At 43.0% G+C, this 27,757-nt stretch overlaps 1 protein-coding gene and 2 long non-coding RNA genes across 4 annotated transcripts in view; 1 reads left to right on the top strand and 2 right to left on the bottom strand.

Annotated features, from left to right (window-relative positions):
* Positions 1–27,757, bottom strand: part of KLHL29 (kelch like family member 29) — a 428,500-nt gene that overhangs the window by 231,348 nt on the left and 169,395 nt on the right. The window lies entirely within an intron of this gene.
* Positions 1–27,757, top strand: part of LOC307212786 — a 148,089-nt gene that overhangs the window by 83,174 nt on the left and 37,158 nt on the right. The window lies entirely within an intron of this gene.
* Positions 812–27,741, bottom strand: LOC307212806. 2 transcript variants are annotated; one of them, XR_013837235.1, is made up of 2 exons: positions 27,542–27,741; positions 812–1,079 (listed from the first exon to the last, which is right to left on the bottom strand). It is a non-coding gene; the product is annotated as an uncharacterized lncRNA (long non-coding RNA). The 2 variants fall into 2 exon arrangements; XR_013837236.1 differs by lacking the exon at positions 27,542–27,741 and adding an exon at positions 26,153–26,546.

The following is a 27,757-nucleotide window of genomic DNA, read 5'->3' on the forward strand; positions in this document are numbered from 1 at the left end:
TGAGCTCTAAGCGAAATGTAGCAGCGACTTCAGCACGGTATTTACAAACCAAGATCTTGTGCATCATCACCGCTTGGATGGTGAAAAGCAAGTCAACTACTGTAGAATTTTAAAACAAAAAAGTGACATTTGCAAGGAAACAGAATAAATCTAGCAGGTACTCGGGCTTTTCTCCAGCACTAATCAGAACACAAGGGATCCTTGTGAGTAGTTGGAGGATTCTTAACTCCCCAAAGTTGAGCTTTAGAATTATTGCTCTAAACAAAAGAGGCAGCATTTAAGAAAGTGTGCATGGTTGTCAGGTACGAGTCCAATTCTAGTTTTCCTCCAGTATATGTCTCCTGACAGAGATAGGAGGCAGAATGCTAATCTCACACCTCCCATCTCCTTGGCAATACAAGAAAAGAAGTAGCACTGTCGGTGCTGCCTATCAATGAGGCCTTCTGCACTGGCAGGTGATCTACTTCAATACAATCAGGGTCTTAAGCATGTTCCCATGACCCGGGACTAATTGCCGGCCAAGCATACCTGTATGTGTTTGTTTTGCTGTAGATATTTGGAGAAACTTGAAAAGTCAGTTTGTACAGATGGCTCATTATGAAGCTCCAAGTAACAGAACTTGACAACCTGTTTGCAGGCCTCCTAAATGTCTGCACAGCCAAAAAACCCACAGCTATAGTTACCCTTGGGTATACATTTCATGCAGATATAAGCCATTCATGGCAAGGAGATAAGAGAACAGAGCAAAAGAATGGGGAGATTGTGTTTGAAGTAGTACTTTTGGTAAGCATGCTGACACAAAGCTCTGGCCTGATGTCTGAAGTCTTATTTTTATTTTTCCAATTGTTTTCCTTGAGATACAGTTCCCATTATCACGGTCTTTTTTTTGCTCAATGCCTTATAAGGCATGTTTTATTTATCTCAGAAAGATCCTTTATGCTCTTGTGTGAATTCCCATTGTTACGGCTCATTTTAATTTCCTTTAAAGCTCTTGGCTATTCTTCTGATGAAGTATAGCTGCCTCTGCTAAGTTCTTTTCCACGCTGCTATCTAGTGTTTCTCTATGTAGATACGTGAAGCTTCAAAACACAAGCAAGAGTCAAATTAATCCATCTCTTTCAAAGCTAGCATATACATTGAGAGTGTATCTGTCAGAAATTATAAATCTTTTCATTTTATTTCAACCACTTAGATTACTAGACCATAGGCAGGGCAGAAATAAATACTTGCGTTAACCCTAAGGGCAGACCCTCCAAGTGACCCTATTTTCCAGGGACAGTCCTGGATTTACAGAAGCTGTCCCAGTTTCTGATTTGATCCCGGAATGTCCGTCCCTATTTTCATTGAATAAACATTGGCGGGTATGGAGTTATCCAACCCCCGAGCCATCAGAAGGCAGCCCTGTTTAGGGAAGGTTTTTTAATGTTTAATGTCTTGTTATGTTTTTATGTATGTTGTAAGCCACCCAGAATGGCTGGGGCAACCCAGTCAGATGGTTGGGGTATAAACAGTATTATTATTATTATTATTATTATTATTATTATTATTATTATTATATAGGGCATCCCTATTTTCATCAGAGAAATGTTGGAGGGCATGTAAGGGCAGGATTAATCTAACCAGCTTTAAAAGCGGAAGCCCTGTGCAACAACTCTGCTTGCATAATGGAGCCATCCCCCATGCCCTTGCCTCCTGAAATTGGCTGGGGGGGGGGGAATCCTACAGAAGAGCATGTGGGGGGGGGGGCGCAGGTTTCATAGAATCATAAAATTGTGGAGTTGGAAGGAACCCAAAGCAGGAATCACAGCTTCTAGGTAAAGGTAAATGTACCCCTGACCGTTAGGTCCAGTCACGGACGACTCTGGGGTTGCGCGCTCATCCCGCTCTATAGGTTGAGGGAGCCGGTCCTTGTCTGCAGACAGCTTCCGGGTCATGTGGCCAGCATGCCTAAACTGCTTCTGGCGAAACCAGAGGAGCGCACAGAAATGCCGTTTACCTTCCCACCGGTGCGGTACCTACTTATCTACTTGCACTTTGACATGCTTTCGAACTGCTAGGTGGGCAGGAGCTGGGACCGAACAACAGGAGCTCACCCCATCAAAGGGATTCGAACCGCCGACCTTCTGATCGGCAAGCCCATGGCAGCTTCTACATATGCACAAAGCCAAGGTGTGGAAATACCTCCTTATTAAGGTTGTGTGACCTATAAAAAAGTTGGAACTACCTCGTTCCATCTGGTAAGCTGCAGTGATTGTGAAGACAGAACGACTGGGAGAGTGCACCATTGAATTCCACCATATATATATTTTAAAAAATCTAGATTATGTTAACCCAATCTATTAAGCCTAGATCACTGTATTCAGATATCTGAGAGTGAAATTTGGAATAAACCAATTAAACGGGGAGTGTTTATAGACCGAATATAAAGACAGTTTTCATGTGCCCTCCTTAACAGTTGTGCCTACTTGGCATCCAATTCTATTTTGCTCTCAAGCTCTTTCTATAAGGAAAGGAGCACATTTTAAATGCCCTCATATCTCTCTTTCAATGCTGACTGTGGCAGATCTAGGCAACAGAGCAATGAGTTGTTTAAAATAGCAGACCTTGAAAATACAACTCCCTGAAACATTACCAAGTACAAATTTTTCAGTATATGGTTGTCACTGCAGATCAAACATCATTTGCCTTTGCGGAAAAGCCACACTAGTATTGTAGATCACAAAAATGTCTCAGAAGATGCCAAAAGGAACACGCCTGGCTAGGTGTAACCCACTATTAAGAAGTTTCCTCAGTTTTCTGAATACTGTTTTTGAATGACCATCTTACATATTTGTGGAAAACGTTACAGACCTTAGGATGCCACTAATACTTGAAAGTGGCACATTTTTCAGAAGGGACAATGCCTCCATTTTTGCTTCAACTCACTGCTGCTTGCGTGAGTGTTGGGAAGACCGCTCCCTCTCCTGCCAACTCCATCCGGCCTAGGGGGCGGGGCCTGCACTCACTGCCACAGCATAAGAGGCCTGAGAGAGGCCTCCGGGACACGACTGCTGTTGCTGCTGCTGCTGCTGCTGCTGCTTGCGTGAGTGTTGGGAGGACCGCTCCCTCTCCTGCCAACTCCATCCGGCCTAGGGGGCGGGGCCTGCACTCACTGCCACAGCATAAGAGGCCTGAGAGAGGCCTCCGGGACACGACTGCTGTTGCTGCTGCTGCTGCTGCTTGCGTGAGTGTTGGGAAGACCGCTCCCTCTCCTGCCAACTCCATCCGGCCTAGGGGGCGGGGCCTGCACTCACTGCCACAGCATAAGAGGCCTGAGAGAGGCCTCCGGGACACGACTGCTGTTGCTGCTGCTGCTGCTGCTGCTGCTTGCGTGAGTGTTGGGAGGACCGCTCCCTCTCCTGCCAACTCCATCCGGCCTAGGGGGCGGGGCCTGCACTCACTGCCACAGCATAAGAGGCCTGAGAGAGGCCTCCGGGACACGACTGCTGTTGCTGCTGCTGCTGCTGCTTGCGTGAGTGTTGGGAAGACCGCTCCCTCTCCTGCCAACTCCATCCGGCCTAGGGGGCGGGGCCTGCACTCGCACCCACAGCATAAGAGGCCTGAGAGAGGCCTCCGGGACACGACTGCTGTTGCTGCTGCTGCTGCTGCTGCTTGCGTGAGTGTTGGGAGGACTGCTCCCTCTCCTGCCAACTCCATCCGGCCTAGGGGGCGGGGCCTGCACTCACTGCCACAGCATAAGAGGCCTGAGAGAGGCCTCCGGGACACGACTGCTGTTGTTGCTGCTGCTGCTGCTGCTGCTGCTTGCGTGAGTGTTGGGAGGACCGCTCCCTCTCCTGCCAACTCCATCCGGCCTAGGGGGCGGGGCCTGCACTCACTGCCACAGCATAAGAGGCCTGAGAGAGGCCTCCGGGACACGACTGCTGTTGCTGCTGCTGCTGCTGCTTGCGTGAGTGCTGGGAAGACCGCTCCCTCTCCTGCCAACTCCATCCGGCCTAGGGGGCGGGGCCTGCACTCACTGCCACAGCATAAGAGGCCTGAGTAGCTACCGGCAGCAATGGACAAAATGGTTTTAAATGTTTTAATCACTTTTAATTTGCAGCACTTTAAATGGTGGTTGTTGTTTTTTATAATATTATATTATTTCATTATTTTATTTTTGCTTGGGGTGGGATAAGCACTGAGTCAGCATTATTGTTCCTTGTTTTGCTTTGTTTTGTTTTGTTTTGTTTTGTTCTGTTTTGTTTTATTATTATTATTATTCTGTTAAATTATTATATAGTTTGTATTTTGCCTTTTAAGGGGGAGGATCATGGCTGCCTGGGAGTGGGCCTCAGCCAATAGATTGGGTGGGGCAGGTTCCACAGGGGGAGATGTATTGGGACACCCGATCTCAGTGATCACGGGCAGGAGGAGGAGTTATGCTAAGACCAGACCATGTCATTACCGAGGAGGCAGGTTTAGTCGTTGTTTGAGGACTATCCCTGCCTCCAGGTCTGGTCCTGACCGGAAGGATACAGTAATCAGCAAGGGAAACCCACATGACCTGAAAGTGTTGCTGTGCAATGCCAGGTCAATGATGAATAAAACCACTGCCATCCACGACCTGATTGTGGATGGAGGATTTGACCTGGCATGTGTGACAGAGACCTGGTTGGATGAGGCAGATGGGCCTGTCCTTGCCGCTGCTTGCCCACCAGGTTTCTCTTACGCACAGCAACCCAGGTCATGTGGGCGGGGAGGGGGGGTTGCAGCGATTTTTAGGAAGTCATTAGTCTGCACCAGGCGTCCTATTGGGAAGACCCAGTTTTCTGAGTGCATGTTCTGGAAGTTGGGCAATAGGGGCAGTACAGGATTCCTACTGGTGTACCGACCTCCCCGCTGCACCAAGGATTCCCTGCCCGAGCTGCTTCAGGTCGTGGCGGATATACTCCTGGAGACACCTAGCTTGGTTGTCCTGGGGGATTTTAACATCCATGCCGACACGACCTTACAAGGGGCAGCTCGGGACTTCGTGGAAAGCATGGCCTCCATGGGGCTGTCCCTGAATAAGTCTGGCCCAACTCATAGCCACGGACATGCCTTAGACTTGGTGTTTACCTCTACGGATGTTGGTGATCTGACATTAACTAAAAGCGAAACAAAAGAAGTGCCATGGTCAGATCACTTCCTGGTGCAACTGGACTTCTCCGCAGCCCTTCCCCTCCGCAGGGAGGTGGGACCGATTCGGATGGTCCGCCCCCGCCACTTAATGGATCCAATTGGCTTCCAGAGAGTGGTAGGGGATGCTTTATCCCAAGTTGATGGCCTTTCAGCTGATTCCCTGGTGGCACGCTGGAATGCGGAGTTAACCAGGGCTATTGACTGTCTGGCTCCGAAGCGCCCTCTCCGATTGCATGGAGCCCGGACAGCCCCGTGGTTCTCCCCGGAGCTGAGGGTGATGAAACAATCGTTGAGACGGCTAGAGCGCCGGTGGCGGAAAACTCATTCTGAATCAGACCGGACACGGGTTAGAGCTCAACGTCGAGCCTACCAAGTGGCAATGGCGACGGCGAAGAGGGCCTTCTTCGCCGCCTCCATTGCATCTGCAGAAAACAGCAGCAGGAGACTTTTTCAGGTGGTTCGCAGTTTATCGGAACCACCTGTACCACCGGGGCCTGGTAGGGACCCCAAGATCTCCTGCAATGCTTTTGCAAAGTTTTTTGCAGATAAAATCGCTCAGATTCAGAAGGAAGTAGACTCCACAGTGGGAGCAGGGCCAGGGCGGGAGAGTGCTAGAGTTCTGTCTGGTCCTGTTATATGGGATCAATTCCAATCTGTTACCTCCGAGGATGTGGACAGGCTGCTTGGACGAGTGAAACCGACCACCTGTCTTCTTGATCCTTGCCCATCCTGGCTGATAAAAGCGAGCCGGGAAGGGCTGGGCGATGGGCTTTGCGGGGTGGTGAATGCTTCCCTCTGTGAGGGAGCCTTCCCAGACCCGCTGAAAGAGGCGGTCATTAAACCGCTTCTTAAAAAAACATCTTTAGACCCGGCCAATTTGGCCAACTATCGCCCAGTCTCAAATCTTCCATTCTTGGGCAAGGTGATTGAGCGGGTGGTTGCTGAACAACTCCAAGCACGCCTGGAGGAAACGGACCATTTGGATCCCTTCCAATCGGGATTCAGGCCTCACCATGGGACTGAAACTGCCTTGGTCGCGCTGGTCGATGATCTCCGGCGGGCTAGGGACAAAGGTGAGAGCTGTTTCCTAGTTTTGCTGGATCTCTCAGCGGCCTTTGACACCATCGACCATAACATCCTTCTGGACCGTCTAGAGGGGCTGGGAGCTGGGGGCACTGTTATACAGTGGTTCCGCTCCTTCCTCCTGGGCCGTGTTCAGAAAGTGGTGGTGGGGGATGAGTGTTCAGACCCTTGGGCCCTCACTTGTGGGGTACCTCAGGGTTCCGTCCTCTCCCCCATGCTTTTTAACATCTATATGAAGCCGCTGGGAGAGATCATCAGGGGGTTTGGACTGGGTGTTCATCAGTATGCAGATGACACCCAGCTCTACCTCTCCTTTAAATCAGAACCAGTGAAGGCGGTGAGGGTCCTGTGTGAGTGCCTGGAGGCGGTTGGAGGTTGGATGGCGGCTAACAGATTGAGGTTGAATCCTGACAAGACAGAAGTACTGTTTTTGGGGGACAGGAGGCGGGCAGGTGTGGAGGATTCCCTGGTCCTGAATGGGGTAACTGTGCCCCTGAAGGACCAGGTGCGCAGCCTGGGAGTCATTTTGGACTCACAGCTGTCCATGGAGGCGCAGGTTAACTCTGTGTCCAGGGCAGCTGTCTACCAGCTCCACCTGGTACGCAGGCTAAGACCCTACCTTCCCGCGGACTGTCTCGCCAGAGTGGTGCATGCTCTGGTTATCTCACGCTTGGACTACTGCAACGCGCTCTACGTGGGGCTACCTTTGAAGGTGACCCGGAAACTGCAATTAATCCAGAATGCGGCAGCTAGACTGGTGACTGGGAGTGGCCGCCGGGACCACATAACACCGGTTCTGAGAGATCTGCACTGGCTCCCAGTACGTTTCCGAGCACGATTCAAAGTGTTGGTGCTGACCTTTAAAGCCCTAAACGGCCTCGGTCCTGTATACCTGAAGGAGCATCTCCACCCCCATCGTTCAGCCCGGACACTGAGATCCAGCGCCGAGGGCCTTCTGGCGGTTCCCTCATTGCGAGAAGTGAGGCTACAGGGAACCAGGCAGAGGGCCTTCTCGGTAGTGGCGCCCGACCTGTGGAACGCCCTCCCATCAGATGTCAAAGAGATAAAGAATTATCTGACATTCAGAAGACATCTTAAGGCAGCCCTGTTCAGGGAAGTTTTTAATATGTAACGCTGTATTGTTTTTAACACTGATTGGGAGCCGCCCAGAGTGGCTGGGGAGACTCAGCCAGATGGGCGGGGTATAAATAATAAATTATTATTATTATTATTATTATAAAATACTGGGAAGAGACTCCTACCCCAACACAAATGAAACAAAAGGGCAACAGACTATTAAACATGGTCACATACATGCACGGTGGTGCTAATCAGTTGGACTAGTGTTTATTCATTGTAATAATTTCTAAAGAAGGTTTGACCATGCAAAAATATTTCACACTTTTATTAAATCGTGTCCTCCTCCCAGAGAGCACGTGTTGCGGTGATCAAGGCTGACCTCACTGCTGTTGTGGATGGGAAAGATTGGACAGCCACAACAACACGATTGGTGGTCCCTCGGTTGCTAGGGTAAATCTGGCCAATGGGATCGTTTCATGCATTAACCAAGGGATCCATATATAAGGGATTCCTCTTTTTCGCTTTGTGCATCAAATCACCCGCCCACCCTCCCTATATTTAGGGTTTATCATGGCCTTGCTATGCCGTCGTGGGTTGTCTGTTCTTGGGACAGGGGCCCGGTAGGAATTTTCCCATTTGGCTGATTGGCTGGTGCCACTTGGGTTTCGCCTGCCGCGTAGCAAATCATCACAACTTTGTAAGGTTTGGCGGTTAGGCATTGGTTCAATGGTGGTGGTGGGGATGTGGATAGACTGTGCCCGCCCCTCCAATGCTAGGGTATTCCGTTAAAGGAATCCAGGGGCTCGCCTTGCTTTTGTCCGATCCCCTACCAGGGGTTAGGGCCATGCCAGAGCCCCTGGGAGCATTTGGGGTGAGCTTGAGTCTGAGCCTGGTCCAATTCTCCCCCAGAAAGTTTTCCCTTACTGACGTCTGCCAGAGTCCAGGCGTCAGTGCTGCCCTGCTGAGGTCAGGTGCAGCTAGTCGGGAACCAATGCCCAAGCAAACACTCACGATCTGTAATCAATAAAGTTGTGGCCAAGATTATGCCAATAGCCTTAAACTTAATTCCATGTCAATTGTGTCTGTATTTATTGGGAGAGGTCTTGGGATTTTAACACGCAACTCCCTTGGTACTCTTATGAGCATTAGCTTGGCAATGTTCCTCATTTTACAGATATTGAAAAGAAAGTTCACAACTGAGCAAAAAAACCTAACCCCATGCCAGCTGAAGACATTTTGCTGCCTGAGGCAAAGCACAAGTCATTCTCTGCCAAGAAAGAAAGAAAGAAAGAAAGAAAGAAAGAAAGAAAGAAAGAAAGAAAGAAAATGGTGAGCACACTGGAAGAGAGGCCCACAGCCAGACTGCTGAACTGATAGACACAAGTAGTGCTTAAACTCAAAACAAATCTGGCATTGTGTGTGAATGTGTGTACATCTACATCTATATGAAACTCACAACTTCCTTCTCACTAGAAGTCACATAGACAACAAAACACACACACAGAAGGAGGTTCGAATGCCATACAAAAGATAACGAAAGAAATATTTAAAATCAAATTTGTCCTGCACTGTTATGGAAATGTTGGTGATCAATCAAGTTAGACTTCCAAGGGAGTAAACAACAGGGTATGTGCACTCATACAAGTAAATATATAAATGTCCCACAAAGTTTTAGCGATATAATAGTGATGTCTTCATTATTCTCAAAAGCAGACATGACATTATGTTCTAAAACATACCATCAAAATGCTACATTATAGTATTATATTATATTAAAGTGAATGTTGATTTTTTAAGGGGTATCATTTATCTTAGTGTCTGAAGACTCCCTGAACTAGTGGTTTAATGCCAACAAACGATGCACTAGTGAACATAAAGAGACTGTAAATGTTGCACCGCCAGATCCATAGGCATCTTTTTGTGATCTCCGCACTACATTGCCTTATTACAATTCCATTTCTGAAACCATTGCTGTTACGTGAAATTTAATCCTCAATCTGTAAGGGATTGTGGCATTTTCAGTGCTTTAGAAGTTTACTGGGGAAACTCAAAGGTTTTTGTTTTTTTCCTAAAAAGGTCCTGACCTTTTCAGGTCTGGTTTCCCTTTTCATAAATGCACTATAGATCAATTTTTTTATGACGGAACAGAAAGAACAGATGACCAATCACCAATGGGAGGCAGAAAACCAAAGTTTACTCTGCCAAAGATGGCGCCTGATGCTCTAATCAGGTAACATAGGAAGCACTTGAAGCTGCAGCTCCCCGCGATGTTATCTTGGATTTGAAATAGGGGAAACATGCCACATTTCACATTATAGGCGCATATACATGGCATGAAAATGTGCATTAAAGTGCTGGATGTGGCATCATTTTGGGTTGCTATATACAATGTCATTCTCACGTCACCCCTGTCCATGCTATTTGTGACGAGAATGCACTTCTCAAGTCCTTACTGTCTACATGTGTAAACAGACAGCATCTTCTCAGCTCACCTCCTGCCAAGGGTGCCAACTTGAACAAAATATTAGGAGGCCCCAGGTAAGCCCCACCTCGCGAAGTGAGGTGCATACACACATTTTGAATGGCAATGCCCATCAACTGGGGGCTGCCCCCCTCGAATGTTTTATTGGGGGTGGCAAAGTGACCTCGCTCCCACGCTGTTGTTGGAAAAAGCTAACAAGAGTATTTGCCTTGGGATTATGCAACACAGAATATGTAGAGATAATAACCCTTACCAGAACACCTCTATTGTTCAAAAACGTTCTGCATACTTTTAAAGAGCAAAACAGTTCAGACCATAAATAAAATTATTTCCATGTGATTCGTATGTACATCTTAAATCTTAAGGCATTTAATGGATCTAATATAGTCAAGGAAGAAGTCTACTCACCAAGGAGTAGACACAGGTACTTACTGTGGTCATGAGGAAGAAACTACTGCAACAGAAAGACAGGATAAGTAGACAGAAACCTGCTTCAGAAGTTGCAATGGAAATTGAGGCAAGCAGGAAATGGTACAGGGTTTCACTGACCCATCAAATTAGACCTGCTTTACATGTTTGGGTGTCTTGAATTCGTCTTTTATTCACCTTTATATGCTTTTATATTGCTGCTTGTAGGTTGTGTTTTTCTTTCAACTATATAATTTTTTTTTAGACTGCATCCCACTCAGAGATTTCTAGAATATTAAGTGGTATATAAATATTTTAAAGCAAATATTGTATTGTTAAATCTATATTCAAAGTGTTTGTGTGATTTGATCACTGTGCAGTATTCTTAAAAAAAAAACAACAACTGCTGTTAATTGCTTTGGGACTTTTTTTAGTGGGAATATATATTAATAAATCTAAACCCAATAAACCTAACTGTGATCCTATTAATTGCATGTGCAACTGGTTCTTATTGGTGTCAATGTTTTTACATCAGCAGTGTGAAAAACCATAGCATGGGTACTTATAGGTACTCTCTTGAGGGATTGCTGCTAACCTATATTTTATTTGCAAGGTCAAAATAGTGCAAAGACTCACGCTCAAGCAATTTCCAAGCTCTGAACACTTTGCTCCTGCATTTATTGATTTAAAAGATGGGAATGCTGGTACTGCTCTTGATAAAACTACCTTTGTTTGAACTGAGGTGCAGAGAGAGAAGGATCTGAAGTGTGTCTGATAATTGGTTGAAAATCAACAGATAACTACAGAATCTTAATAACTGGAAGGTCAGCTGTCCCAACCCCCTTCCCTAAACTCAGGCACCTAGAAATAAAAAATGCTCCATTAGATTTTGGAGGATAACCAGCTCTTCAAAAGAGTTTGTCACAAGCCCAAGAGCCTCTCCGCCCTGCCACTCAGGGAGCTACTCAGAGTTGCACTTCCTACTTTTGCTTAAGAGGAGATACGAGTAAAGCAAGTTGCCTTTGCTTGCAGGGATGAAGGTGGGTGGCATTACCTCTCTGAGGTAGATAATTGGCTTAAACTCTGGACTTCCTGCCTGCCCCAGTATGGGAAAAGGGGAGGAAGTGGCAGAAACCTTAAAGGAATGGCTTTCATCACAACAACACACTCATGGAACACAAGTGGCTTGCTATACACCAGGACACCAAATTAAAATTTAAGAAAAATCTCCGTTGCTCATGAAGTGAATGAGGCAAGCGCTTTGGTATTTACGAACAGACTAGGGTTTGAACAACTGCTTAATGTCAACTGTCTTGTAAGTCTCTGAAGAGGTGCATCTGAGACTACTAAACCTGCATTGGTTCCCTGCAGAGTGTGGAAGGATAAGGGGTGACAGAGGAGCTATGCCTCTCCTTAACTGAGCGAGCCACTAGCGTGGTTGTCTCGTTTTGGAACATTCCTTCTTCTCAGACATTTCCCCTACTTGTTTTTTTGTTTTAACTGATTTCCAAACCATAGCCATAAGCTTAAAAAAATGCCACAGAACAGGCCACATTTAATTTTCATAAATGAACTGATAGAAATCAGCAGCCACAGCCTTACCCACCCTTTCCCTGTTTCCAGTCCCTTTGGGAATCAATCGGGACAAAAGTGAGGTAGTCAAAGTAATCTAGTTAAGAGCTAACGTTCTAGCAAAGCTGGTATTTTAACCTGTACAGTATTTTCCACATACAACCCTGACACTGTATCCGTTGCATCACAAGAAGTTATTCTTCAAGAAACCAGTGTTTGTAAACCAACTGGTATAAAAACAACTGAGGTGTGTGGGGAAAAACAGAACCCTGAAAAGAAATTGCCCTATTAATATTTCATATGACTTCTGTTTTCTTTTTAAATGGCATTTGCACTGGCAAAAGCAAATCTGTTCACCAACAATATAAATGCTTGCATCCTATCTACAGTCCCCTATGCCTTTAGATGGTCAATATCTGACACTTATGTTTGCTATGTAAAAAAAAAGAGAGGCAATTTCAGGCAACTTCTCACCAAAAAGCTCACAATGGGTTCAATGGAACATACTCACAGACAAACACATATAGCATTACTACCTTAATTTCAGAAATGCAGCGGATGCAGGTATTGCCCCTGTATTCTTACTGGTTTTTCAGAACATATCATCTAATGAAAAAACATTGTGCTCTAAGCATGTCAAAGCAACAGGAACAAGACAGATACGCATGCAAAACAACAACAAAAAAGAACAGAACATTGTCATAGGCATGTATGTTTCACAAAGAAAAAAAAACAAATACATGAATACTTCTTGAGAGAATGATGGATATCAGCTCCAAATAGAATAAATTAAAGACTTAATTACTTAAACATTTAATAATATTTGCAGATTTGCCAAGCTTGTATAGTTGGTTGTCTGTAAAATGTACTTAACGCCATGAAAATAATAAAAGGATGCCAAACCATATAAACCTTGTATGGATTCTAGTTGGTGTGTGATCCTTCCCTTACCACATAATTTGTATATTCCATAATGATTAACACCATTTATCCTGCAAGAGAACTTGGGTTGTTCCCCACTGACTAGCAGCAACCAAGCAAGCTGCCAAATAAGTTTTTTTTAATACCATTTTTCAGTATCAGCATCAAAAATATTCAGCAACATGAGGTAAATTGAACAGCTATTTTAAACAGCTGGCTATGAATGGGTTAGTGTCTATGTAGGCTGGAATTAAAGAGCCCTATATATTAATTATGGGGTGGGGTTAAGAAAAGGAGCACAACAAACTACTTTCATCAGCTACCTTAGAAACAAGTAAGAAGAGTTTTAATAGATTCTAGACTTGTTGAGGCTGAATAAATATCTTGTTCTATCCCACAGTAGTGCTTCAGGGTTAAGCATATTCAGTGTCCTTTATAATCAAGTTGTCAATATACTGCCTTGGTGCTATACATTGATTTTCTGCCAAAATACAAGGAAGTTATCCTTGTGTGTTCAGTGGCTTGGCTGCAAGTTTATATTTTTAGACAATAATCTTTCCTATCACCCACACACTACTGTTTCACCACACTCACACTTCTTTTAAAAAAAATCCCTGTTAGCATTTAGAAGCATAGATGTAAATTTAAAGGAGCAGTTTTAAATTTATGCAGCTATTACCATCGTGCATCCTAACCTTGGGAAAGGACAGTCTAAAACACTTGAATAAAAAAATGTACACATTAAGCTTAAAACAGAAGATTTCCCTTGGACACCCAGCTTGACAAAATGCTTCACTAAGGAATGGCAAGAAACTTCTACCTGAGGCAACAGAAACAACATTAATTACAGAATGTTTATGAGAGCATTAACCACATGAAATGGGGTATGAAATACACCAAGGGTGTTTAGAAAAGGAAAAAAGCATAGGCAGCTACACAGTCTACGAGCATTCCTTTAGAGAAAGTTTTGTCTGAATCCAGGAATGAAACTTGTAATGCGTAACTTATGGAGCAGTCACGCTTAGAATACCATGCACAATTCTGGTTGTCCCTGGCTCTCCACGAGCACCTCATTCCTCAATCTGAAACCGAATGCCCCTCACCTTGAGTAAAGGTAAAAGGTAAAGGACCCTTGGACGGTTAAGTCCAGTCAACGGCGACTATGGGGTTGAGGTGCTCATCTTGGTTTGGGCCGATGGAGCCGGTGTTTGTCCACAGACAGCATACCGGGTCATGTGGCCAGCATGACTAAACTGTTTCTGGTGCAATGGAACACTATGACGGAAGCCCGAGCGCATGGAAATGCAGTTTACCTTCCCACTGCAGCGGTACCTAGTTATCTACTTGCACTGGTGTGTTTTTGAACTGCTAGGTTGGCAGAAGCTGGGACAGAGCAACAGAAGCTCACCCTGTCCCATGGATTAGAACCGCTGACCTTCTGATCAGCACATTGATTATTCCACTTGAATTTACAAACTTTGACGTTCTGTAAAATACTGAACCTTCCACCTCACTTCCAGTGAAGAGCATCAGAGTTTGGAAGTTCAAGTGGATAACTCAAGCTGGGAGGGGCAGGGGGATTCATTTTCAGAAGAAGAAGAAGAAGAGTTTGGATTTGATATCCCGCCTTTCACTCCCTTTAAGGAGTCTCAAAGCGGCTAACATTCTCCTTTCCCTTCCTCCCCCACAACAAACACTCTGTGAGGTGAGTGGGGCTGAGAGACTTCACAGAAGTGTGACTGGCCCAAGGTCACCCAGCAGCTGCAAGTGGAGGAGTGGAGACGCGAACCCGGTTCACCAGATTACGAGACTACCGCTCTTAACCACTACACCACACAGACAAAGGTATGGATTCCATTTGTCATATATATTTATTATTAAAGGTTTTTTGATACAAGATAGAAAAGGAAAGAAAAGGGGATCGGATTCTGTCTGTTACATAAAAAGAATTATTCAAAACATCCACTCCACGACAGCATCCAACAAATCCACTTTCTATAAACCAGTATTTTTCCAATCTTCAAACCCAAATATTGCATGTTCATCTTCCCTTTCACACAAAAAGTCCAAAAGGGGTTCCCAATGACGAATACTAATAAATGTCAGCAATAGCTTTTCTCCAATTAAAGGTATCAACTTTGCCTCCAACAATTCCAGCAACCACATCTTCATATTAAACAAGGGTAAATCTTCCCCTCTATGTGCATATAAGAGACTCTCCGCTGTGAACACACATTGAGACAATATTCCCTAATCATTGGTCCACAATCAGTTCTGTATCTTAAATTTCCATCAGGTTAAACTTTCTGACAGTAAGAGCTGTTCGACAGTGGAATGGACTCCCTCAGGAAGTCATGGAGGTTTTTAAGCAGATGTTGGATGGCCATCTGTCATGGATGCTTTAGCTGAGATTCCTGCCTTGCAGGGGGTTGGACTAGATGACCCTCTGGGTCCCTTCCAACTCTACAATTCTATGATTCTATGACATCAGTAACCATGGACACATACAGAGAAGTGTAAATGTTTTAAGACCAACTTGGGTAAAAGGAAGAAAAAGCAGGTGTCCATAATGGCCCACACACTATGGTTGTTGTTTTTTAAGGGGAAAATTATATTCCTTGACTTTGAAAGAACAGACAGATTTGATGCTTGTATCTTGAAAACTTCTTAACCTTTGATAAACGATGCATGGGCCAGGAGAAAAATGCTTGAGCAGCAATGAAAAGCTATAAAACATGAGACAAAGAATAGTTATAAATGTGAATGAATGTAACAAGCTAGCCAAGGTGTTGAAAATCAATATTAGTACTTGGAGCCATCATCATTATTTTTACTGCTCCTGTAAGTAATCCTGTCGTTCTAATTCTGTCAGTGATATGAACTTGGGAAGCAAAGCAAATAATTAACGGTCTGAGGTAATTGAAACACTTGACCTGTTTAAAAGGAGAATGCAGCTCAACACAGGGATGGAAATTGCAATTGCCATCATTCCTGAAGAAGAGAACAGATAGATATTATGCATTCAGGTATAATGAGTCTCAGTGACAGCTTGTGTAGCTAGAGATTCAGAAAGTGGTGCCACGGCTGAGAGGGATATCAAGGAGCAGGAACCTGATGCCCTTACTGGAGAATAGTGTGAGATGGTAGTAGCATGGGGGTTAAAAAAAACTCAGCATTATGCAGGCACAAGTCTGCTAATTGACCATTTTTCTTCATTTATTTTACACATGTGTAGTCTGCCTTTCTGAACAAAGTCCTCTCACGGATGCAAAAAGAACTAGCAACATTACATTATATTAAAAACCAAAAGCCAAAAGCGAGCAGCAGTATTTTAAAGTATTTTCATCAAGCCTATACTGTGCTAAACTGGGCAGGGGAGCTGAGCAATGAAGGCTTGTGTAATCCAGGAAGATCCCCAAACTATGGATCTGTGCATTCACTGGTTTTCTCCTAATGTATTTTAAATAATTTTTTTCCAAGTCTGTGTTTTGCTCTGATGTTCTTTTTCTTTGGGACACAGCCTGTGACCATAAGATATGCAGGTTTAACAAGACGAGAACTATAACTCTTTTAATGCTGTCAGTTTTGAAGCTTGTGTAATAAAAAAGGTTGTGTTGGCAGAGGTTCTAAATTTAAATCTTATGATCTGTGCAAGTTTTTAGTATTTTGGTTTCTTTGATAGAACTTCAGTAGTGGCTTTGTGATAGTTGCTCTTCTTTTACAGAATGCAGTTGCTGTTAGTATACTAAGCCAGTGAAAAGCTACCACTACCACTACTATCATTTATATGCCACACATCTGACTGGGATGCCCCAGCCACTCTAGGTGGCTTCCAGCAAAATATAAGAACACCATAAAACATCAAACATTAAAAACTTCCCGATAAAGGGCTGCCTTCAGATGTATTCTAAAAGTCATAATAGTTCTTAATGAGAAGGTTTTAGAACTAAATACCTCTCTAGTTTTCCTTTGTTATCAACAGTTTCCTAATATTTTTATCTATGAAATTATTTTCATCTATACTGATCATCTATATTATGAATAATAGATATATTTTTCTATTAGTCTTCACTGCTACAAACTTGCAACAGTTTGACCTTACTTCCCAAAGATGCATTCCTCTATTGTCTCCCGAGACAGACAGATGCCTACAGTCAACAATGGTCATAATGGTAAGCGGTTGGCGCTGTGGTCTAAACCACTGAGCCTCTTGGGCTTGCCGATCAGAAGGTCGGCGGTTCGAATCCCTGAAAGGGGTGAGCTCCCGTTGCTCTGTCCCAGCTTCTGTCAACCTAGCAGTTCAAAAGCACACCTGTGCAAGTAGATAAATAGCTATCGCAGCGGCAGGAAGGTAAACGGCGTTTCCGTGTGCTCTGGTTTCCGTCACGGTGTTCCGTTGTGCCAGAAGCGGTTTAGTCATGCTGGCCACATGACTCGGAAAGCTGTCTGTAGACAAATGGCCGCTCCCTTGGCCTGAAAAGCAAGATGAGCGCCACACCCCATAGTCGCCTTTGACTGGACTTAACTGTCCAGGGGTCTTTTTTATAGTGGTAATAATCAGCTGTGCTTTCCATAGAATCAGAAATTATTACTTATTATTTCAATAGTTAATATTCAAAAATGTGTATGTGTGTGTGCATATATATCACACACAGAGTGATATTAAAAACCAAAATGCTTTGTGTTGACAAAGTCTGTCACTTCCCAGGGTCATTGTAAATAATGAGAACTTTAAAAAACCAGTTTCCCAAGGAGAGTGGGGAAAGTAAGTTGAGAGTAATTGGGGCAGGGGAGGAACAAAATAAAATAATAATAATAATGAAAATGAAAATGAAAATGAAAATCGGGCAGTGGCGTAGCGTGGGTTGTCAGCACCCGGGGCAAGGCAAGTAATTTGCGCCCCCTAACCCTGGATTTGCGCCCCCTAACCCTATCCCTAACCCTAACCCCCAGATGTTGCGCCCGGTGCGGCCGGCACCCCCTGCACCCCCCACGCTACGCCACTGAAATCGGGGGAACATGAATGTTTTCTTTTAGATATTGCAGTGTCTCTGAAATATTACTTGATAATAAGCTGGAATGTGGCATTATTCCCCTTTAGAATTTAAGTCTTTATACACCAACAAGACCCCTGTAGTATCTGAATAATAACCCTACTTTCTCAGGAAGGAAAGTATACTGAATCATCACACACAATACTATAACAAATTGGGGGAGCATAGGCTGGGGGGAGGTAGAAGGGGATCATATTATAATTATAATTTATAAGGTTCTACAGGGGAATTTAATGATAAAGTCACAGCAAGGCACACTGAACTTCTATTTCTTTGAATCATTCCCACCAGACAAGAGAAAAGGTGAAACAGCTTCTGCGTCTGTCAGCTCTTTGCGCATTAAAATGAACAGTTAATGAAGTCAATGCAGCTGCTGAACAATATGTGTTTATAATGAAGCTGCTGTAGTGATCTGACCTGCAGGTTGGCAGACCTAATATGCTAGACCCATTGACAGAAAAGCAGATAATGGTTCCCCAGCACTCCTTATCTCCATTCAAAAGACAACACTGGATTTCACTAATCAAGGGCTTGTTTGCCTCTAGGGCAGATTAAGCTGCTCAGAAATTAACAAATTTGAAGTCAGCTTTCTAATTAAAAGCTTTATAAAGAACCACTCTTATTCTGTACAAGCAATTCCCAATTAAATTTTCAAGCTACAGCACATGGCCATAATCTCAAGACAGATGACTTTCCACGGAAAGCCAACCTCCCCCAAATAATGCTGTTTTTGTACTGTCCAAATGTAAGGGCCATCATCATGCTGATCTCCAAGAACAAGAAGGTGCTCAAAAAGCAGATTTATTTTTGCACTGACTGGGGCCCATGGGAATTGGTCCAACAACATATGGAGGGCTACATTTATATATTTTATTTATCTACAGAATTTCTATCTCCCTCCCCACTCATCTGAGGATTGCAATATAAAAGCACAACAATACATAACATAAAAACAATAAAAACACTATTTTTTTCTTGGGGGAAGAGGAATGTTTTCATCCGGCATCTAAAGATATGTAACAATGGTGCCAGGCGAGGCTCCCCAGAGAGAACATTCCACAAGCAGGGAGCCACCACAGAAAAGGACCTAAGATAATGATTGCAGGGTCCAGGATTGTTCCTATGAGAAGAGGCAATCCTTGAGGTATTGTGATCTTGAGCTGTTTAAGGCTTTATAGGTCAAAACCAGCACTTCTGAATTGGGCCTGAGATGGTGTGTTTTATATATATATATATGTTCATTGCTAGACTCAATAGATCAGGCAACAGTTGCATTGGGAGCCATTTCTTCATACAAATATATTCAAATACTTATTCCTAGCTCTCTTAATGCTGACATTCTGCTTTGTTGTTGTTGTTTAGTCATTTAGTCGTGTCCTACTCTTTGTGACTCCATGGACCAGAGCACGCCAGGCACTTCTGTCTTCCACTGCCTCCCGCAGTTTGATCAAACGCATGCTGGTAGCTTCGATAACACTATCGTCCTCTGCCGTCCCCTTCTCCTTGTGCCCTCCATCTTTCCCAACGTCAGGGTCTTTTCCAGGGAGTCTTCTATTCTCATGAGGTAGCCAAAGTATTGGAGCCTCAGCTTCACGATCTGTCCTTCCAGTGAGCACTCAGGGCTGATTTCCTTCAGAATGGATAGGTTTGATCTTCTTGCAGTTCATGGGACTCTCAAGAGTCTCCTCCAGCACCATAATTCAAAAGCATCAATTCTTCGGCGATCAGCCTTCTTTATGGTCCAGCTTTCACTTCCATACATGACTACTGGGAAAGCCATAGCTTTAACTATACAGACCTTTGTTGGTAAGGTGATGTCTCTACTTTTTAAGATGCTGTCTAGGTTTGTCATTGCTTTTCTCCCAGACAGCAACATAACATAGCAAAACAATAATTTAATCCGTAACATAGCAAAACAACAATTTCATATTAACATAGCAAAACAATCACAAATATAATAACATGCAAAAATGTATGTTTCAATACTATAAATATAACAATAAAATTTAAACAATACACAGTATCCAATAGCAAAAATAAAAAGGAAGCTTCAGTTTCACCTTAGTCTTAGAAACATCCCTCCCATGAAGTTGCTCAGTGTACCTTTCCTGCAGTAATTTGCAAGGTTTCCAAGGGCACTGGGTGGTCAGCTTAATGTGGCCAACTGAAGTCTGGTTTCAAATATCTTAAGAGCTTTTCTTATGAAACAAATATTTACTGATCAGATTATCGACTCGAAAAAGCTATCTTTTGTTGAAATGTTGCCATTTATTCTGCATTTATGTCAGCCCCCATGGCTTCCAAATGAGCCGTATTTCCATGCCTTCCTTAATATAGAACTGCTTGTCATTCAGTGGTGCACAATACCCCTTTGTAGAGACATAAATGCCTAGCAGCAAGGAAAAGCCTGACAACGACACCACGGAACCAGCCGCGCTTCCTACCAGTCCTCTTTTGTACAGGATAGTGCAGGATGCCACCACCTCTGTGCTCTGCTTTGAACTGAAGCAGACGAGAGTGCTTCTGTTCAGAGGTCAAGCCACCCTAGTAAAAACAGTTTCAGCGAAACCTGTCAAGCTGTAAAACAAAAATGCAAGGGAGACGCAGTTGCTGTGAAATGCTTCTTTGATACTACAAACGGCACTATTCATGAAACACGCAACTTCTTCTTTTTTTAAAAGATGTTCCAAAAGATCCAATGGTTAGAGTGAACATTTTTAAGTCCTCAAAGGGGAGGGGGAAAGGTTGCATGCTCAATTCTAATGCTTAAACTAATACCTGGATGATCCAAAACAGATGTCTTTCTTGGAGCTAGCAGCCCCACATTTTTTTTTTTTACAAGACATTTCTGGGCACAGCGGCATGCACTTAAAATTCAAATCCATTATTTATAAAGCACAATGAAATTGTCTGAATACATGAATTGGGAATGTGGGTGAGCTGTCCAACAGTAATGCATTTAAATAGCAACACCTGATTTGTGACAAACATCCATTAATTTGGGGGAAGGGGGAGAGTCAACCCTCTGCCCAACTTACAAGGCTGCAAGAGACTGCATTTCAGATTCAGCTTGAGAAAAAACAAATTAGACTATGAGACAAACCGATATTTAACTAAACCTTAGAAGGGTAAAAAAAAAAAGCCAAACCAAACTTACACAAGGTGCACTCTTTTATCCCAAACTAATCAATCTAGAACACCACCCCAGGCTTTGTCTTAAGAAATCATTCGCTTGGATTAGAATCCCCATGCCACCCTCGTGAAAGAATTAATCTTTCACATAATTCCATTTATTGACTCAATCAAGGTGATGAAGAGAAGCAGCACAATTTTGCTTCCTGTCCTCAAAAGCATACCCACAGTCCTATATTAGTTGTGGTTGTGGTTGCTCTACAGTATATTAGCTTACACAGCAAGTTCTATAAACTGATCTACAATTTCACTGCTCCTTGGAATATCCCCCCCCCCCCATGTGGATTGCCAACCATCCATCCATCCATCCACCCATCCACCCATCCATCCATCCATTTTTCATTTAGCCTACCTCACTCTGTGGTAGGTGGTTCAAATATATAATTAATAACAGTAACGTAATCCATGCTGAGATACTGTGAACATACCGGTATCTAAAAACGAGCTCACAGTTGCATGATGCAGGTCATGGGGAAGCTGACAGGAAGACAAGCGTTTGCACAGCCAAAAATAAGAACGTTTTATTTTTAGAATCGTTTGATATCATTACAGCAAGCTGTGGGGAACCTTTGAACCACAATTCCCATCAGCCCCAGCAAGCACAGCTAATGGACAGGGGTGATGGGATTTGTAGTTCGGCAGCATCTGGGAGGTCAATAGTTACCCACATCTGCCCTACAAATTAAAGGTAAAGGTAAAGGTACCCCTGCCCGTACGGGCCAGTCTTGACAGACTCTGGGGTTGTGCGCCCATCTCACTTAAGAGGCCAGGGGCCAGCGCTGTCCGGAGACACTTCCGGGTCACGTGGCCAGCGTGACATCGCTGCTCTGGCCAGAGCCAGAGCCAGAGCCGCACACGGAAACGCCATTTACCTTCCCGCTGGTAAGCGGTCCCTATTTATCTACTTGTACCCAGAGGTGCTTTCGAACTGCTAGGTTGGCAGGCGCTGGGACCGAGCAGCGGGAGCGCACCCCGCCGCAGGGATTCGAACCGCCGACCTTTCGATCAGCAAGTCCTAGGCACTGAGGCTTTAACCCACAGCGCCACCTGCGCCCTACAAATTACTGGGTGCCAATTCTAACGGAAAGATTTTGCTTATTTGTACAGGCCACATTCATATAGGCCTTTGAACATCTTGAAGGTCAGAAAGGAAACACCATCATTCTCCACAGCTTCATACAGTTCTGTCACAATCTGTAACATTCACCACATGATGAGCAAGGGTAACTGAGTGGTTGGATGAACATGTACACCCATATAGTTGAAGTTTAAAGGACTCCCCTAGACCAGTAGTTTCTCAGTCAGCCAGAATAATCACAATTAAGACTGTATTGCCTTTGGTTGACTTGGCTCATCAGGAGTGTTTTCAGAGGCAATTAATCGTGAACTGCCATTGTAGTATTCTATGTCAGATTGGGCAAAGGTCAGCTGGACTCATTCCTGAATGTGCTTTTAAGAGACATCCAAGCTGTGTATAAAATAAGCCTCCAGAGGTTTCTTTCAGAACTCCCAACTGACTCAACTGTAGAAAAGACTAATGCTCGGGCCTCAACCTAGCAAATAATTTAGGAAATGTTTAAACTTTTTTGTTGTCATTGCCCTCCATGTCTTAAGACTTGTCATCAGTCCTATGAGAGATCACTGGGATATCAGCAGTGGGGTTCTAAAAGCCTTTAAAAGAGATGTAAATACAAATAAATTAAGCCAAAATAAAGATTCCAGAGGAAGTCAGATGTTTACAACACTTCCAGAGGAAGTCAGATGTTTATAAAAAACTAAAGTTCATTGTATTACCATTGTTTATAGAGCATTTTCATCAATTGCAAGACAATTTAGTTGATACCAATTCCTCTTGGCTCTTAACATTTGCTTCTAGTTGTGGTTTGGGGAAGATTCCAATCTGGCACCAGCCAAAAATGGAGACTACCTCTGAAATGCAGAAAGTTTCTGGATTGTATCTTTTGGGTCACAGAGGAGTATGCAAGAAAATGACTGTGACTTTTACTGTATCCTAAAATAATATATGAAGACAGGAGTGCCAGGCGTGCTCTGGTCCATGAGGTCACGAAGAGTTGGACATGACTAAACGACTAAACAACAACAACAAAATAATGTATATTAGACACAGTTAGTGAATCATATGTTCTGTCTTAATTCAGACTCCAAATTTTACTCCTCTTAAATTGGGACCAAATTGTACCAAGTTCCTAATTTTCCATGGTGAAGTCATGACAACATTTTATTGTTTTTTAAAGGGAAACATTGCATTGGAGGCAGCAGCATCCAAAATATACCTTAAAATGTATCTGCTATATAAGTGCTCATTCTTACAAAAAGGTATTTAAAATTATTTGTCTAAGAGATGTTTCAGTGTTCATGAGTAATTATTCTGAGACACTCAGAGAGAGGGAAATCCGTGATTTTCTTGATTCACAGTCCAGTTTGCAATAAATGGGTCTCCAAGGAATAGGCTGACCAAAACGTTGTCAACTTGACACAGAAAGGCATTCAGACCCCAGTTGTCCGCTGCAAACAACATACATTATCAGACGATAAAAGGAACAATGATTGAGGTATGTCCTGCTGTGGGCCCAAAGGTCTTCAACATTAGCCCAGAGTTTCTAATCCTTTACCATTTTCTCTAGCTCATTTCCCCCACTTCATATTTGTAACAATGATTCTATTTAACACATGCCAGTATGAGTAACTTTATTCTTCCTTCTGATCTGCTTTTATAGAGAGGCTTGTGTTACCCGGACGGCCTATAATTCATTAAGCCAAATTTCCTTCCATCTGGTGGAGACTTACACAGTTGTTGAAAAGCTGTCACTATAACCTATTGTCACTGCAACCTTTTATGAACCAAACTACATTTTCTTGTCAAAATGCATTTCAACGGTCCTGCCAGTGTTTACTTTCAATTATTTCCTTTATCATCAGATTTTGAGCACTGGAGGACTTGAGATCATGTACTGGAGATAAATTTTCCCATGACCATCCGACGATTATCTAATCTGCAAACACGGCTGGATATTTTAATGGAAGCTGCGTAGAAAGGTTCAGATACTGTAGGTACACTTCAGGAGGCATTAGAGAACAAATCTTCACTATTATTTATTGACTCCAGGCGTAGAAATAGAAGAATTCTAAATAAGCATAATGGGAGGAACCATCACCATCTCTTTCACTTGTAGAGGAAAGGCAAACATGGTGTTCCTCATCACTGTTTTATGAAGATATATACACATGGGAAACCAATTGAAACACAGCTTACAGTTGTAATTTAAGAGAGAATGTGTGGAAGCCTTGTGGAATTTGTTTCGTTTAGCAGAAAAATGTGCAATACTTGAATTCCAGTCTTGTACTGATACTGAAAGGGTTTCAGTTGTTTCACAAAGAAATGATGTGCAGGTTATGCATATGACAACTGACAATGCTGTCTGGTCAAAGGTTTCCATTATACTACATGTTCGGCTAAAATCATCCATGTGGTTTTTAGGTTTTTATTGCTGTTGGCATCTGTCTCGAGAGACAATGGAGTACACCTCCAGGGGTGAAGTGGAACCGCTGTGTTAGCTGCACCGAAGTTACCTCCCCGGGGCACAAGTCTGGGCAGTGTGTATGGAGGTCCTGGATTGCCCAGATGACAATATCCCCTTCTCAGCCTCACTGATGTGGTCCAAAGGAAAGCAGAACAAGACGCTTGGCACCAGCTTGGTTGCAGGAATTGCTGAAAGGATGTGTACAAGGTGGAATCCAACTGCCTTAGGAAGTCCATTCCGGATTTCTATATGGTTTACTCCTTAGCCTTACCTTCTCCCTAAGATACCCACAAGGCAGTGGAGGTTTAGGATCAGAGATTTTCTTTCCTAGATGGGTTACCTTCCCAGGTTGATGAGCCCCATCTGCCACTCACTTCCCTCCTACAGCATGTGCAGAAACCCCCTCCTTGACTGTTGGCCCCACCATTGGTTTCTTCCACTCAATCTTCCCTAACACCCCATACGCTCTATGTTTTTGTATGATTAGGTTAATTTAAGGTACATCCAGTCAGATTAAAAAGTCAATCCTCTGGTTAGGCCAAATTTTGTACTAATTTTCAGAATTTGTTGAATTGGGATGATAATGGGTGCTTTGTTGTGGTCCTCACTGGGAGTTACTTACCTCAGAATAGTTTTTTATAATGGAATCTTGCCATCCCCTCATATTTCACTACATTTAACTAATGGATAAAAGCACAGTAACTTAATAGGGCAAGTTCAACAATCACTTTCTAACTAATTCAGATTTATTTTTAGCAATAGCCTGTACAGATTCTAATACCAGTCATTTTGAGAAGAGTGTAGGATTCAAAGCTAATCTGAAATTAATATGCATTTAAAGGATTATACCCTAAATGATGACAACTGATATGTTTCTTTAAGAGCAATGTTCCTTAGCTGAGTATCTTTGGAACATTACGATCATAAGCCATGCTTCTGAACATTTTTACTCTGTTGCCTTAAAAACATACTCCCACAGGGTGCTGTTAGCCTATTGCCATAGGCAATGAGAAACCTTTTTTTTTTTAAGTAGACTAATGCTTCAGAGTCTCACAGGCTTTCCTAGTAATTACATGTACCCTGAATTTCTTTCACATAGAAATATGCATATAGTTGCCAAAAATGTATTCTATGAGCACCTGGTGTATAAAACATCACTCGCTTAAATTACTTATTGGAGGGTGAATTTAAAGCTGCTTTAGCAGAAGTCTTCACACAAGTACTTACAAAATTCAAACTTGGAATGAAGAACTAATACTGCACATATTTTAGCTATATGGCACAAAAAATGTTACCCAAGAAAAACAGCCATGTCTCAATGATTAATGGAGTGGGGGAGGGGAAGAAGGGCAAGACTGTATAAACAATCAATGGCTTTTCCATTTACTGGAAGGTCAACTACAATACACCCATTGATTCTATTACAAAGCAATGTTACTACTATTGTTTGGAACAATTCCAAGGGAACGGAATGGGAATCCTTTAAAAAGAGCTCTATGTATTTTATTTTATATTTTTTAAAGGAAGACAATACAGTTGGGAATAAAACTTTCCTGGGTCATGTGCAACTGTTTCATATGCTATATGTTACAGTGTCCAGAATACGAAAGACCTACAATCTTTTATCATTCATACACACTAATACTTCCCATGTAGACCTGACACACCTGATCAGCCTGGACACCAGGTTTTAATGCGGCACCACCACCTATCCCAGAATGCTGTTGGGCTTAGGTCTTGCTTGCTGGCTTCCCATAGGCAATCTGGTTGGCCATTGTGAGATCATGATGCTCGACTAGATGAGCCTTTGGCCTGATCCAGCAGGGCTCTCTTATCTTCTTATGTGATCTAGTAGTTTAAAAAAATCAAAATAGACTGGCAAAGGCACAATGGGGAAGCTTGAAAGCAAGACATTGGGAAATCTTTCTGGGAACTCCTACTCCTCATGAATTATTGTTTTAATTTCTTCAGCTTACCTGGTATAGCTCTTTGTGGAGTTTAAACAACACTCATTAATAATATAGACGACAAGAAAAGTTGGGTAGCTTGAATCTACAGAGAAGTGCACAAGTAGCACACACAGAGAGAATTAAAACCATATGGCTCAACAGTAATTGCCGTATTTTTCCGTGTATAAGGTTCCCCCCCCCTAAAAAACAATGTACAAAATTTAGAGGCATCTTATACACAGATAGATCTCCCCCCGTTTTCTTAAATCGGAGTCCCCCAAAATAGGGGGTGTCTTATACATAGGGGTGTCTTACAGATGGAAAAATACGGTAATTTGTTATGATTCTTAGCTGGAAAATGGTATTAAGTCCATATCTGGTTCCTCATGTTTGCTTTTTTACCAGTTCCTAATGGAGAATTACAAGGGAACCCAAGCCACAAAAACTATTCTTGCAGTAAGAAGAGAAGAAAAAACATCAGGAAACCCAGAAAGCTAAAAATCTAACTGGAATGTATTCCAAATACCTTTTATTCAAAAGCATGCCAGTATTTTAACCAGTATTCCTGTGGATTTCAAGGACCAGTGAAGCAGAAAGAAAACAATCTAGTGAGACTTAAAAGTTACAAATCTCTAGGACCAGATGTATATTATTAGAGGGTATTAGAGAAGATAAAGAAAAAACTTTTGGCTACTGGCATTCATCATTTTAAAGGTCTGATAAAATCCAGATGGAATTAAAAAGAGAAATCGGGAAATACTGTATAAGATTAGTATTAAATGAGATAGTTATGTTTAATTGTAAAATTAGCAAACAATTGAACAATATTCCACTAAGCTATAGCAGAGGGACAGGATGCTGTCTAGCAGCAATGATTCCATCAGGCTACATAACAGAGGAAGAGATGGGACAAAATAGTTCAGAAAAAGGGTAACCAAAATTATCAAGGGGTTTGAACAACTCCCCTATGAAGAAAGGTTACAACATTTGGGACTTTTTAGTTTAGAAAAAAAAGGCAAGTGGGGGATGACAACGTAAAATTTGGAGTTGCATAAAATTCATGCGTGATGTAGAGGAATGGATAGGGAGAAATTTTACCATCTCATAACACAATAATCCAGGGCCATCCAATAATGTTGAATGCTGGGAGATTCAAAAGAAAGTACCGTACTTGTTCACACAGCAGATTTAAACTATGGAACCCACTCCTGTTAAGGATAATGGTTTGATTTCCTGAAATGGGAATGATTAATTATGTTGAATCACTGTGTATTTTTAGCATGGGTTCCCCCCCCCCCCACTTTGGCAGTAGCT

This window comes from Podarcis cretensis, assembly GCF_951804945.1.
Source record: "Podarcis cretensis genome assembly, chromosome: 3".
In the NCBI taxonomy this organism is placed as follows: domain Eukaryota; kingdom Metazoa; phylum Chordata; class Lepidosauria; order Squamata; family Lacertidae; genus Podarcis; species Podarcis cretensis.